At 34.3% G+C, this 14,233-nt stretch overlaps 1 pseudogene; it reads right to left on the bottom strand.

The window, feature by feature from the left end:
• Positions 1-4,998: 4,998 nt before the first annotated feature.
• Positions 4,999-7,847, bottom strand: LOC149563470 (cysteine-rich receptor-like protein kinase 15; annotated as a pseudogene).
• Between the last annotated feature and the right edge of the window lie 6,386 nt (positions 7,848-14,233).

Raw genomic sequence — 14,233 nt, 5'->3', positions numbered from 1 at the left:
GTCAGAGTTCCAATTGAAAGGAAGGAGAATGTAATGAAACCTAGATACAGAAGGGCGATATTGGGCACAACCCAAAAAGGAAAAATATTATAGGAAAGATCAGATCTTAACTTGTACTCCATGTAGCAGGAAACTTCCTTTCAACTCATTAATAGACATTCTATAAATGCACTCTTTCGTCGTACTATTACAAATGTGATATACTGTAGTGTGCAGCTCTCTAGATGTATTGGTATAGAAGATCTTTATTATTATCTATTTACTATTACCATGTGAATTTCAATGAGAGCCTTTATATCTGATAATGTTCGAGTTTTAATTTTTTGAAATTTAATATTCTCCAAAACAAAAGATTAAAATTTATCAATAATTTTAAAAAAAAATTGTATTAAATAAAAGCTACTATATTTTACATGTATGATATTTTAAAATTTTGTATTAAATAAAAGTTAATATATTTTAAATGTATAATATTTTTTCGGTCAACTGGACTTGGTGGTAAAAATACTGAAACAAAGCAAATATAAAGAAGACTTACAAATTCAATAATTTGCTAAAGCAAATGGTAAGAAAACTTCAGTCTGAAAGTCACTGTCAAACAGGTCTCTGACAGGGTTAAATTTTCCGACAGAGAGTTTGACGTTGTTTTGGAAGAAACATCTGCATAGCTTCACGAGCTTGAGAGTTTAGGGTCGAGTGAGGGCGTACATTTTAACTTCTACCGCATTGCCTTGCCGCTTGTTTTGGAATTAGAACGATATAATATTTGAGTCTTGAGCGATGCTTCAACATGAAGCTTCTGCGAATTATGAAAAACATGCACCGGAGGAGATACAAAGGAGCATCAATCTATTAGATTTATAGTCAAATGCATAATAAATGGTGGTCATGAAGTTGGTTATAGTATTCATGACATATATAGTTTGTGATCAGGTTGCACTAATCATGAAGATAAGACTGAGTTGGTGGTGGACCTACTTGACCATTTGGTTGATTCTATGGCATCTAACAGGAATTGGCCCTCCTCCTAAGATTCTAACAAAAGCCCAAACATACTACCGCATCAAACTTATATGTTTAATTAGAAGAATGGGGAAGGAAAGCCACAGAAATTGGAAAAATATTTATTTTCTTGAACTTTTTGCCGGCCAATTCGCTTTCCACGTTACACGCACTTTTTGGCTGACGCGTTTTGTAGATTGAAAATGATATATTCGAATACAATGCAACACCTTTAGGAAATTTTCCTCGCTCGCCTGCTCAGATTTGACATAATGTGCATCCTTCTCCTCAGAAACCACGTAATGGTTAACTTAGATAAGAACTTTCGTTTGTGGGGCACCCGGACAAGTAAAGTTGAAATTAAACATGTTATAGGATTCCACGAAAGGGGGAGTTGTCTCAAAACATCATTTTAAAATCAACGATCATATTCATTAATATAGGATACAAGATGATTGCAGTAATCTCAATGATTAATTTCAAAATATGATAATATGCCATTCCTGACAAGTGTAGTCCTTTAGAATATTTTATTACATTTGTTGTTGAGTGTTTTCAGAATGTGAAAGTCCAATATGAAATTCTTTTCTCACCGTGTGATAAATGTAGTCCTTTCCAAAAAAATTTTGTATGGGACATGTTTGATCTGCATCTTTAAAAAAACACGCATTTATCTCAACCAACTGCCATAATCCTATATGGGTTTAGATTATGGAAAATGTAGCGGCGTTCTTTGTTTTCCTGACTGTTGAGTTAACGGCTGTTTTGGTGGTCGGTTCTATGAATTCTCTGGCGGCTTCTTATGGAGAAAATGGGCGGACGCTCTGCGGATTGAACGCCGATGGTTCGCATTTTGTGACTCGCTTTGGAAGCGATGCGGCGATCGTGTACGGAGCACCTCTCAGAAAGGCGTTCACAGGGCTGACTGGCGGCGATGGATTTGTGTGCTGATTGGAGGGCTCCGGGCAGCCGTATTGCTGGGGAAACAACGTGTATGTTCAGATGGGAGTGCCGTCAACCGCAGCAGAATATGTTGAAATCAGTGCTGGTGATCACCATTTGTGCGCTTTGAGGAACTGGGACTGGATCGTATATTTTAAAATGTGGAATCTTTCCTAAAATCATCTTCTTTAGCTAGTCTTAGCTGGTGGATGGGAAATCAACAAAATATAGGCAAGTATAAATGCTTCTCATTATCATAATTAATGTTCTGTCATTATTATTCGAACAAAAATAGTCTGGCCTAGAATTACGAGGGCCTTCAATGGAACCCAGAAATTTGCTTTCATAGTTCTCTTTTATATTATATATTTCTCCCCTACTCTAAAGTTATTACTAAACTTGGGTGCAACTATTGAAGTAGTTAAAAATCATTTCGAAATCGTTGAATTGTTAATAAATTAAGTAGAACTAATTAAATACTTGTTAAAAATTATTTGTTTGCGTTCCCACCGTCAGTTAGGCTCAATATGATTTATGCTCTGCGTGTCAATCACATTGTATATCGAGTGAGGGAAGCGCAATGGAGAAGGATGTTTGGGGTTACTTCTTGACGAATATTCAAAACCTGGCATTCGCGTCCATAGCACTTTGTCTATTTTAGCTGTGTAATAGCATTCGATCTATGGGGAAGCTTTAAGAAGAGAACGTACTGGATCCCGGGGAAGTATTTGGTTCTGTGTGCGCTGACAATTGAGGCTCTGTCATACTTGGACGTGGCGTCTGTGAGCCTTTCGGACAACCCAAACATATGGGGCATGTCAATGGTGCTTGGCAATCATCTCCTCATTGAGAGTGGAAGACTCATAATATGTGTGTTTATAGGGTATCTGCTGCCGGGAATGGCCGCGTTTGGGTCTAGAGACCAGTGGGGAGATATTCTTGCCTTGGCCATCAATTTGTTGAGCAATATCGCCTCTGAGCTCTACTTTCTATACGCACAACAAATTTGGTGTTAGATGTGATAATATTTTATCCAATTTTGATGTTTATTTTCGTGAGGATCTAAATGCATGGTGGATTACTGTATAATTCTTATTATAGCACTAGCTCTCCTTACTGCGATTGCACTAAGAAGACTTATATTTTTAATGTGTGTCTATGGAGAATTTTTTTTTATCATAAAGGACATAATTTTCCCACATTATTCGGCCAAACTCAAAACTAATTACCAAATTCATGAGTGTTGTGATCTTAGATTCTATTCTTTTACAGTTGACTACAAAACAGTAAAAATAGTTCATTGAGCATGTCTTAATTAACAGCGAATGCAACACATTTTATATACGCACTGGCTCTTCATTCTATTTGGTTTCCAATATATTTTTCAAATGTTCAGCTACCAAATGATGTTTAAAAGAACATTTTTATTTGCTACTTATAATCCACACACAATTCCATACAACATTTGGGCACAGTTATAATTTTTTTTTCATTAAAACTTAAATCTTCAAAAATTGAAACATATAATAATGCAAATCATGTTTCTCACCTTGTCCAACTATGCCCATTCCTATATTTGCATTTGTTAAATTTACACACCTCACTTGATACTTTATTAATTAATACCATTTGATTGTTGATTGGATTGCTTTGAACTTTTGTTTATTTCTCGAAAATAAATAAATATGTCTTCTATACCTTCATTGTTACAATTTAATGACAGATTTACAATTTCTTACTAATCATATTTCCTTGCTGACATTCAAATGTGTCTTTTGACTATTGCTTGTGTTATGTTTCTTTATGGAAAAAATAGGCAATGCTAAACCTGGATACGACAGATCCATAAAAAGATGTTTGTGTGCCACATAAACTTTTGTACTTATGTTTGTTCAAATATATGCAATAAAAATAAATGTTTATCATATTATTCATTACCAACATTTTAAACTTAACATAATTTTCTTCGGTATCCTTATTGCAACCTTAGGTGCAATTGCTAGTTATTATTCGAAAGGTGTTTATGTGAAATGGACTTTACTAAGTTTGTCTATCAACAGCTTGCAATGTGGGAAAAGGATAGGCGAGAGTCAAGACGATTGAAGGCTATACAGTCGTCTGACGATGTCCACCGCTTTTTCATCATTTCATTACTGGTGATGACATTGATGTATATGTCATTTGTCCACGCCTTCTCACAGGTTTTTCATTGTTTTTTGTCCATTCTTTTTATTCGTACGCTGACCTCATAGTTGTACAATCGTCATGTGGGGCCCTGTGCCGTTAAACCCGAATTCTCGTATTTATGCCTATGTCTACGTTTGCATTTTTTTTTACCATTGGAGATTTTCTGTCCACAGTTGGAAGGAATCTATGAGTCACCTTAAGAATAGGCATGGAGAATACAACCCATGTTGTAATGTTGGTATTCCTTCTGTATATCACATTAATTATGCTCTTAGGCCCCGTTTGGTTGCTGGCATAGGAATAGAAAATTAGAATAGAAAATGGGAATGGGAATGGAAAGGAGGAATGGGAATAGAAATAGACAATTCCAATCATGTTTGGTGCACTTGGAATTCGACTGGAATATGTTAATCTATTGTTTGGTTGTACAAAAATAGAATAGGAATAAGGTTAAGTTTTGTATTTTTTTAAACATTTTTCCTAATTTTTTTTTAATTTATTTTTTTTAGTTAATTCATTTTCATTTTCATTTTTTTAAACAAATAGATATAATTTTAAAAAATGTTATAAAAAAAAAAAAATTTAAAAAAATTTAACAAAAAAAATTCAAAAAGTAAAAGTACAAAAAAAAAAAAAAAAAAATTAATAAAAAATATTTTTTAATGGAAAATCGGAATGGGAATGGAAATGGCCTATTCCAATAACAAATATTTTTGGGCATGGACATATGCTCATTTTAGGGGCAAAATTGGAATATGTCTTCCTATTCTCTATTCCAATTGAGCTTACCAAACAACGAATATAAAACATATTCTAATTTCGTTTTCCTATTCCACCCATATTCCGGCAACCAAACGGAGCCTAAATGTCAATACCTACCTTATCTTGGCCCCATGTTAGTGACGGAGGTTTCATTTACCGATGGAACGCCCAACGCAGAAGAAGCGGTGGTTCCAGATGTCTGCGAGTCTTCAAATGTGGGTGTCTCCTTTCCGTGCCTTACTAATTCTAGTCCTTTACTTGAATCCGAGCCACTTAAAAACGCCGGCTTTGATGGAACTGGCAATGTCACCGAATTGCTCAATATCATCGGAACAACTTTGGACATAAGTGGACGAACTGTGGCATCAGCTTGTACACACAAAAGTGCCACATGAATGCATCGTACCACAAGATCCTATGAGCACCTCTCTCTTAATGTTGGCTCAACCATAGTTATCACATCTCCTCCTCTATAAACTCTCCATGCCTGTATAAATCACAAATTATATCTGTCAGTATCTGTCAGTTTTGAGATTGTTTGAACATAATACATTAAGATTTGATTCCTAAGCTAAAAGTGTTAAATAGTCAAAGTTGACTTATATTTTCAAGCTTAATTTATTCCTTAGTGCCGTCAGTTTTAAGTTTGATATCTGGAATTGAAATCCATTATTGAAAACAAACATATAGTGGTAGATTGATTTGGTACCCATTCCAACAGATTCTGCATCCCCTGGTCTAAATGAATATCTAAGTTTTTCCTTCCGCTGACAATCTCAAGCACTAGCACACCAAAGCTATAAACATCAGCTTTAACTGACAGTTGTCCTCGCATTGCATACTCTGGAGCCATGTAACCTCTGCCTCACAAATAAACCCCACTTAGAAAAATTGAAAAATAATTTTAAACAATTTCAATCATCATTGGGGTCCTTACATTGTGCCCGCAATTCTTGTTTGGATTTGTGTTTCATCTTCTGGGAAAATTCTGGCTAAACCGAAGTCAGCTATTTTAGGATTAAATTTGTCATCAAGCAAAATATTGCTTGTTTTAATATCCCTGTGAATGATTTTCACCTGTGAATCTTCATGAAGATAGAGAAGACCCCGAGCAATTTCAGTGATGATGTTATAGCGTTGTTGCCAATCTAGCTGTCTTCGCTTTTCTGGATCTCTAATCCCAATTCTATCCATCATTCTTCAAAGCATCACATGCTAAGGAAAAAAATTAAGCTTGGAAAAAATAAGTCAATTTTGACTATTTAACACTTTTAGTACTGAAATGAAGCTAAATGTATAATGTTTAAACTATGACTCTGCAAAATAATATTATATTATATGTAATAAATAAAGAGAGAACATAACTCACCAAAGAGAAAAGTATCCAGGCTCTTATTGGGAAGATATTCATAAATAAGCAACCGTTCATCTCCTTCTGTGCAACATCCTAACAGCTTCACAAGATTTCGGTGCTGAACATTAGATATTAGCTTCACTTCATTCATGAACTCCATTGTACCTTGGAAAGATTTTGCAGACAGCTTTTTGACTGCTATGTCCTTCCCGTCTCTATTTGTTCCCTGAAAGATCAAACCAGAATTAGAGCTCTGCATTTCTCTTAAAGAAATTTCCCCCTTAATAACCTTATGAACACAGTGTTGATTAAGGTCAAGGATACAATATAGCCCCACCCTGTATACACTTCCAAAGCCTCCCTCTCCAAGCTTGTTATTTTCATGAAAATTTTGTGTGGCTTCTGCCAATGTCCCTAAGCTCATGAGTAAATGTTGCTGGTCAGGTATGAGTAAACGAGATTCGGCAGAATACCCATGCCCCTCTGTGTAGGAAAGAAAATTATAAAAACTCAGAATTTTTTTGTTTAAAAACTAAACCCAACAGAGAACAAAAAAAATTGGACGCAGCACCTTCGTTGTGGGTGACTGGGCTCCTAAAAATGACAAATCTCACTCTTTTTCTCATTGCAATTAGACAAATACTCCCAAGATTAAGGGTACTTTTGACTGCTTCTCTGCAGTGCAGATTCTTTTCAATACAAGAATATCAGACATAGAATCCAACAAATATTAAAAGGAGGTGTTTGTGCTTACTCTTTGATTGGGTCTGTCCTGCTGTGGGAGGTGCAGAAGTTGTTGAAGTAGGTGGAGAAGATACAACTGTAGTGTTGAAAAATGAATATGACTCAAATCTGACCACGCAGTTTCCTAACAGACCCCGACCTCCTTGGTTCATAGAACAACAATCCTCCACAGTTTTTCTTGCTGTAAACAAACAATTCTTGCAATCATTGATAGATAAATATCTCCAACATTGAACGAGCCCATAGACATTTTTGGATGTGGAGTAGTTGGTCGTTCCCATGGCGAATCGCTTATTTGCAGGATCTAAAGCTAGATTGGACAAGTTGGAGAGAAGAATAGAGGTTTTGGCTTTGAAATCATCCATATTGCTCGTGTCGACTTCAATGGGATTCCACAGCTTTTTATATACGTTGGTATCGAGGGTTGAAATGAAATTAGAGTTGTCATAGCGCAAAAAACAGTCATCCATCAATATCATGCCACCTGTGGTGTTCGCGCAATGCTCCATGAGAGAAGTCTTTGCTGCTTGTGCACAGTCTGAGCATTTCTGTGCTGATAAGTTCCCAAAACACTGCAGAAGACCATAGATCTTGTTGGGTGTTTGACCATAGAAAGATTTGTTAAACCCCGAATTTAGAGATGTATTTGTAAATAGATCCGACATGACTCGGTTCAGATTAGCAGAATATGTACTGCTGTTGGCGTAAGTTGAATCATTGTTACAATTATGCCATCTGTAATCGGATTTCACAGAAGAAAAAATCATTACAAAGAAGAAAAGAAGAATAGAAAAGCAAGAGCTGCACCTCATTTTGTAGCTGAGATCAAATCCGTGTTGTGCAACCCAGTTAGAAGTAGAATTTGTGTTTCATGTCATCAATTTTAGCGATGAATTGAATGGGTTGATTGCAGCGTCAGTCAACTTTCATTCAAATCAAAAGCTGAAGCAGAAAAAGTCAGAGTCATTTTGGACGGCTGGCCTCACTAGTAAAATGTTTATTTATATTATATGTTCTATTAATAGGAAGGTCACCAGTACTATCTAGTTTGTCATTTTTTTATTGATTATTTATTAATAAATATAGGGTCTCTAGCTAATTTTCAAAGCATGCACATTTTGAATATTACGTTGTGTCATTTTGTTTTTGTTTTTTAACTAAATACATGCTTTCTAATTATTCTTCAAAGTACTCATCTATTTAAAAATAGAATATTTGAATATAAAAATGTTTTTAATTTTAAATTTCATTGTTTGAATTAAACAGTGATACTAAAAATATTATACAAATAGTTAAGTAAAAAATGAAAATAGTAGGAAAAAAAGTGAAGATCACAACTTTGATGTATTGAAATTGCAGGAACAAGTAAATGGGTAGGAAGGTAAGGGAGCTTGATGTCATCATGACATTTTTTTAAATACTATATTAAAATGTGAAGATAGCTTCATGTTAACATGATATTTCTAGTTGTCTTTTATTAACATTATATATTTACTATATATTGCAGGATTCATAGGTCACATTTACATTTGTTGCTAAAAGTATTTATGAATGTTTGAACTTATTATTTTCATTTTTATTTTGATTAAGTGTAGTAAAATTAAGGTATTGCCCAAATACAACTAGGCCTAAAGGAGTGCCCTAATAGTCCAAAAGCTACAGAGACACGTTAACAACACTATGATAATATAAAAAACTAGACACACACAAAACAGAGAATGTGTGCGAAATGGATATTCTTCGTAATTGCAATTGCATTGACAATCGTAAATGATAGAAAATAGATATGTTTCTTTCTCTATTTTTTAGCTGTCACTACCTTCGCCTTAATAAGATTCATTTTTTTATTATAAATAGTGGTATTGGGCTTACCTCCCCAGGTAGATAACTGGCGGAAATTTGGAATACTAGCCCTGCGATGTCAAACAGAGTCTATTCTTTCGATTAATATACAAGACATGGAAGAGTATAGGGCAATCTTAGCCGCTAAATGTGGTAAGTAAATAATATATATTCATTTGGATTTTAAATACTAACATTCCATCCATTGTAGCTTGTCTTGTGATTACATGGATTCAAATTATTATTTTTGTTTATTAGTATAAATGAAAAAAACATAAACAAACTTAAGAGAAAAGCATAGCAGCACAAAACAAATTTGAAAGAGAAAGATATTGTTTTATTAATCTAGCTACAACAACACATTACAATGGCTCTCTCTATATAGAGAGCCTTCCAACACCTATAGGTTGGTAGAACTTTCTTGAATTCATGTTGAAAATAAACTAACTTCCTCATACATTGCAGAGGATCTGATATTATTTTGACAGCACTAAAAGCCAATGGCTGGAAAATATGATAAACTAGCAATTTTGTTATAACGGACCAGTGATGTGGAGATAATAAGGTGGAATTATTCCGACACCTTCCCTTAATTTCTACCATGAATGCATCTTTAAGTGGGAGAAATTATTACAAGAATGAATTCAAACATCAACCTCTTTGAGATATAGCAATTTTCTAAACTTGAAAAATTTGATAGTAGATAATGCTTTGGTAAATATATCTACAATTTGATCTTCAATGCCACAGAAGTGTAGCTTGATTACTTCACTCTCCATGAGATCTCAAACAAAGTGGTGGTGAACTTCAATATGTTTGAATCTTGCATGGCAGACAGGATTCTTTGCAAGCTTAATAGTGCTTTGGTTGTTTCAAAATATGGTAGTTCGATGAGCTTGTTGATGACATGTCTCTTCAAGTAGTCTTCTGATCCATAGAGCTTCTTGAGATGCCTTTGATGCTACAATATATTCGACTTCTATTGATGATAGTGTCACTGTTGATTGCATCTTGCTGCTCCAAGAGATTGGTCTGAATCCAAGGTGGAAGATATATCCTGAAGTTGATTTCCTATCATCAATATCAGCTACATAATCAAAATCTATATAGCCTACTAAAGTAGGGTCTCCTCCATGTTGGTACTCAGTGCCAAGCTTGTAAGGGTCTTTGATGTACTTCAAGATCCTCTTAGCAGCCTTCCAATGATCAAAGCGTGGGTTTTCCATGTACCTGGATACAACACTAACAACATATGCAATATTTGGTCTAGTTATGGTAAGATATAAGAGACTACCGACAAGCTACCTATACAATTTTTCATCCACCTTCTTTTGAGTAGATCTAATTTCTGGGCAGTGGCTTTATGGAGAAAATCTCTAATCTTCTTTGTTGCAGGCTAAAAATTGGTTGAACAACACTAAGTTTATTCTCTACACAAATTTGGTAATAATTTCATGTCCTTGTTAACTTTGACGTGCTGAAAGTTCTATTTTTTTCAAAAAAGAAGAGAAGTTGATTAATGGATTCTCTTAGTACTCCTCTACCCTCAATTAGATTGAATGGAAAGAATTACTATGATTGGGTTTCACAAATTGAAATGTCTCTAACTCTACAGAACTGTTATGATATTGCAAATGGTAGTGAGCAGAGACTAGTAGATTCTAGAAAAGAACATGATGATTGGAATAGGAGAGACAAGAAGGCATCTGCTTTGATAAAGTTAACGCTTTCAGAAGAAGTTTTTCCAGAAGTTTGAAATGAAAGAAGAGGAGTGCCAAGTATGGAAGATCTTGGAAAGTTTGTATCAAAATTCAAGTGATGTATGGATTATATCTCTCATCAAAAAGTTGTATAATCTAAAATTAAAAGGCTCATAGGAAGTAGTGACTCATTTAAGTAAATTAAAGGAAAAGAAAAATGAATTGGTTTCTCTTGGAAATATCATAGATGATAAGGATTTTGTGCAAATAATTTCACAAAATCTTCTAGGCTCTTATCAATCTTTTATAAGGAGACTTAATACTGTTGATAAATTAAAAGGCATTAAATCTAATGGGTTGTGTGCTAAGTTAATTCAAGAAGAAAAATGTCAAATAAAAGAAAGAGAATCCTCTATTTTTGATTGTGAATCTCAAGCATTTTTAATGAAAGAAAAACAATATCATCAAAGGACACAAGATAATAGATCTAATTGAAAGATTTGGAAGTATGGAGATAATAATAATTCATATAGGAATCCAAATAGAAGTAAGTGGAAATGTCATCACTGTGGTAAGAAATGACACAAAGCTAATGAATGTTACAAAAGGATTAATGATTTAGAAAAGAATAAGTCTACAAAATCATTTGATTCTAAGAGGAATACCTTCTATGTAGCACTTAAAGCAAATAGTTCTTTTAAGGATGAATGGATAATTGATTTTGGTTGCACACAACATATGTCACATAATAAGGAGCAGTTTGAGTTATTCAGTGAAAGCAATGGTGAGAATATATATCTAGGAGATAATAGTCCTCTAGAAGTTCAAGGAAGTGGAAATGTGCAAGTAAATAATGGAATGTTAAAAAATGTGAAGCTTGTCCCTCAACTATCAACAAATTTTCTCTATGTCTTTCAAATTGCAAATCAAGGAGACAAAGTAGAATCTTACAATGATAAATGCTTAGTCAAGGATGTGAATAAAAATTATGAAGTGACTGCAATTGGTAGAGAGGAAAATGGGCTTTATAAATTTCAAGAATTTATTGGAAATAAAGATTTATGTGCTATTGCAAAGTACGATGATGTGAGCAGCTTGTGGCATGAGCGTATAGGGCATGTAAACTATCAAAGTCTCAAAATTATAGAGAAGTTGAAGATGGTGCATGGTCTACCAAGAATCTCTCCAACAAAAGCAGTATGTGAAGGATGTGCAATGGGCAAGCAACATTTAAAAAGTTTCCCACGAGCAAAATCATGGAGAACCAAAACGCCTTTACACATAGTCCACAGCGATGTAATGGGTCCTTTCAAAACATCCTCACTTGGAGGTGCAAGGTATGTTATCACATTCATAGATGACTATTCAAGAAGAATTTGGGTATACTTTCTACAAAAGAAGGAGGAAGTGTTTCATAAATTTAAGGAGTTTAAGGTTCTAACTGAAAAGAAAAGTTGGAAATTTCTAAGAATTATAAGAACAAATAGAGGTAAATCTTTGGGCTGAAGCAATTCATACAGCAGTTTATATTCTAAATAGAACTCCTACAAAGGTTGTCATGAACATAACCCCTGAAGAGGCTTGGAGTGGAAGAAAGCCTACTGTGTCTCATTTTTGTATTAGAAATTTTTAGTTTCCCCTATCACTATCACTATGGAAAAATTCATTCCTCTTGTTAAGTGGTTTTAGCTTACCACAAACTCTTCAAAAAATGCTTTAGGATCTTTCACCCAAACAAGTGGTTTTGGTTTACCACAAACCCTTCAAGACTTTTAGGTTTTTCACCTAACCAAATGGTTTTGGATTACCGCAAACCCTTCAAGACTTTTAGGTTTTTCACCTAAATAAGTGGTTTTGGCTTACCACAAAGCTTTCAATAGATTCACCTAAACAAGTGGTTTTGGATTACCACAAACCCTTCAAACTTCACAAAACCATTGATCCAATGATGGAGAAACCAACTCTAAACTTTTCTCATGCACACTAGTATTGAGTCCATATAAAAAATAATCCATCTACCGAGTCACATGGGTACCTAGCCATTGTGCTCAATAGTTCTCTAGAAATATTTTTCAGATACATGGTTCATCAATATCTAAAACTTTTGAGGCGTCGAGCACAACGGATAATGCACCTCTTACAATAGATTAGGTACAATACTCACTTGAGGGATATTTGATTCAACAATCTTCCATTACATGACCAAAACTTGACAACATAACCTTCACATTTAAATTGACATATCCACTTACTACCAATCCATACACTTACATCCTACATCATCTTCATTATGTGATAAAAAAAAAACTTTAACATACCATCTCCCAACTATTTTCTATACCTAGACACTCAAATCCAATAAAAACGATAGATCTAATAGCCAACATAAAGCCCAAACTACTCAATATTTTTTTTAAGAACTACACAAACAACAGTGTCTTGCTTCCTACGATATTCAACACTTTTCTGATTTTTCTTCAGCTTGGCATTAAAAGACATTTTCTCATATGATTATGATAAACACTTTATTGGATTCTTCTAGCTTTCTCCAAAATATTCGTAGATTTATTTGATGTTGCTCAATCATAAATAACATGCAGCAAAAAAACTAAAACTTCACACAAACAATTTTTACCATAAGCTGTGAATCATAGATGCTCTGATATAGTCATACATCAGAGCAAGAAACCATATCACAGCCCATGAATCAAAAGTTGCTTTGATACCATGAAGAAAACATAGAGAAACTTAAGAGAAAAGAACAACAACACAAAAAAAATTTGAAAGATAAAGATATTGTTTTATTAATCTAAGTATAGCAACACATTACAGTGGCTCTCTCTATATATAGATGCTTCCAACACCTATAGGTTGGTAGAACTTCCCTGAATTCATGTTGCAAATAAACTAACTTCCTCATATATTGTAGAGGACCTAGTATTATTTTGACAGCACTAACAGTCAATGGCTGGGAAATATGACAAACTGGTAGTTTTGTTATAACTGACTGGCAACGTGGAGATAGTAAGGTGGAATTATTCCAACAATAAAAGCATGTGTGTTGTTTTAGCTTCATGCAATGCATATGGATTATGGTTATGGTTATGGTTATGATTAGGGTTAGTGTTAGGGTTATAGTAAGGCTAATGTTAGGGTTAGGGTTAACGTTTGAGTCAAGGTTAAGGTTAGAGTTTAAAGGGTTAGGGTTTGAGTTAGGATCAAAATTAAGGTTAGGGTTAATGTTAGAGTCCAATTATGGTAGAGTCAAATCCAAAGTCAGAGTTATGCTTATGGTTAAGGCTAGGGTTAGAGTTATGCTTATAGTTAGGGTTAGGGATAGGGTTAGAATCCAATTATGGTAGAGTTAGAATTAGGGTTAGAATTAGGGGTAGAGTTATGCTTATGGTTAATGTTAGGTTTAGAGTAATGCTCATGGTTAAGGTTAGGGTTAGAGTCATCATTATGGTTATGGTTAGGGTTATAGTGGGGATAGGGTTAAGGTTAGGGTTTGAGTCAAATATATATTTTAATTTAATATAAGGAATTTAATTTAGATAAATAAAAAGAATTGGGATATTGTAATGTAAAATGTTATATTCATACGTAGATATATGGTTAGGGACAAAGTTAACATTACAGTTAATGTTAACCTTAGGGATAGAATTAGGGTTAGGGTTAGCATTAGGGTTAGGGTTGGAGT

Source organism: Cupressus sempervirens, chromosome 4, assembly GCF_028749045.1.
Source record: "Cupressus sempervirens isolate cs-2001-9-10 chromosome 4, ASM2874904v1, whole genome shotgun sequence".
Classification (NCBI taxonomy): Eukaryota; Viridiplantae; Streptophyta; class Pinopsida; order Cupressales; family Cupressaceae; genus Cupressus; species Cupressus sempervirens.
The sequence above is the reverse complement of the archived record's forward strand: the minus strand, read 5'-3'. Positions and strand labels throughout refer to the sequence as shown.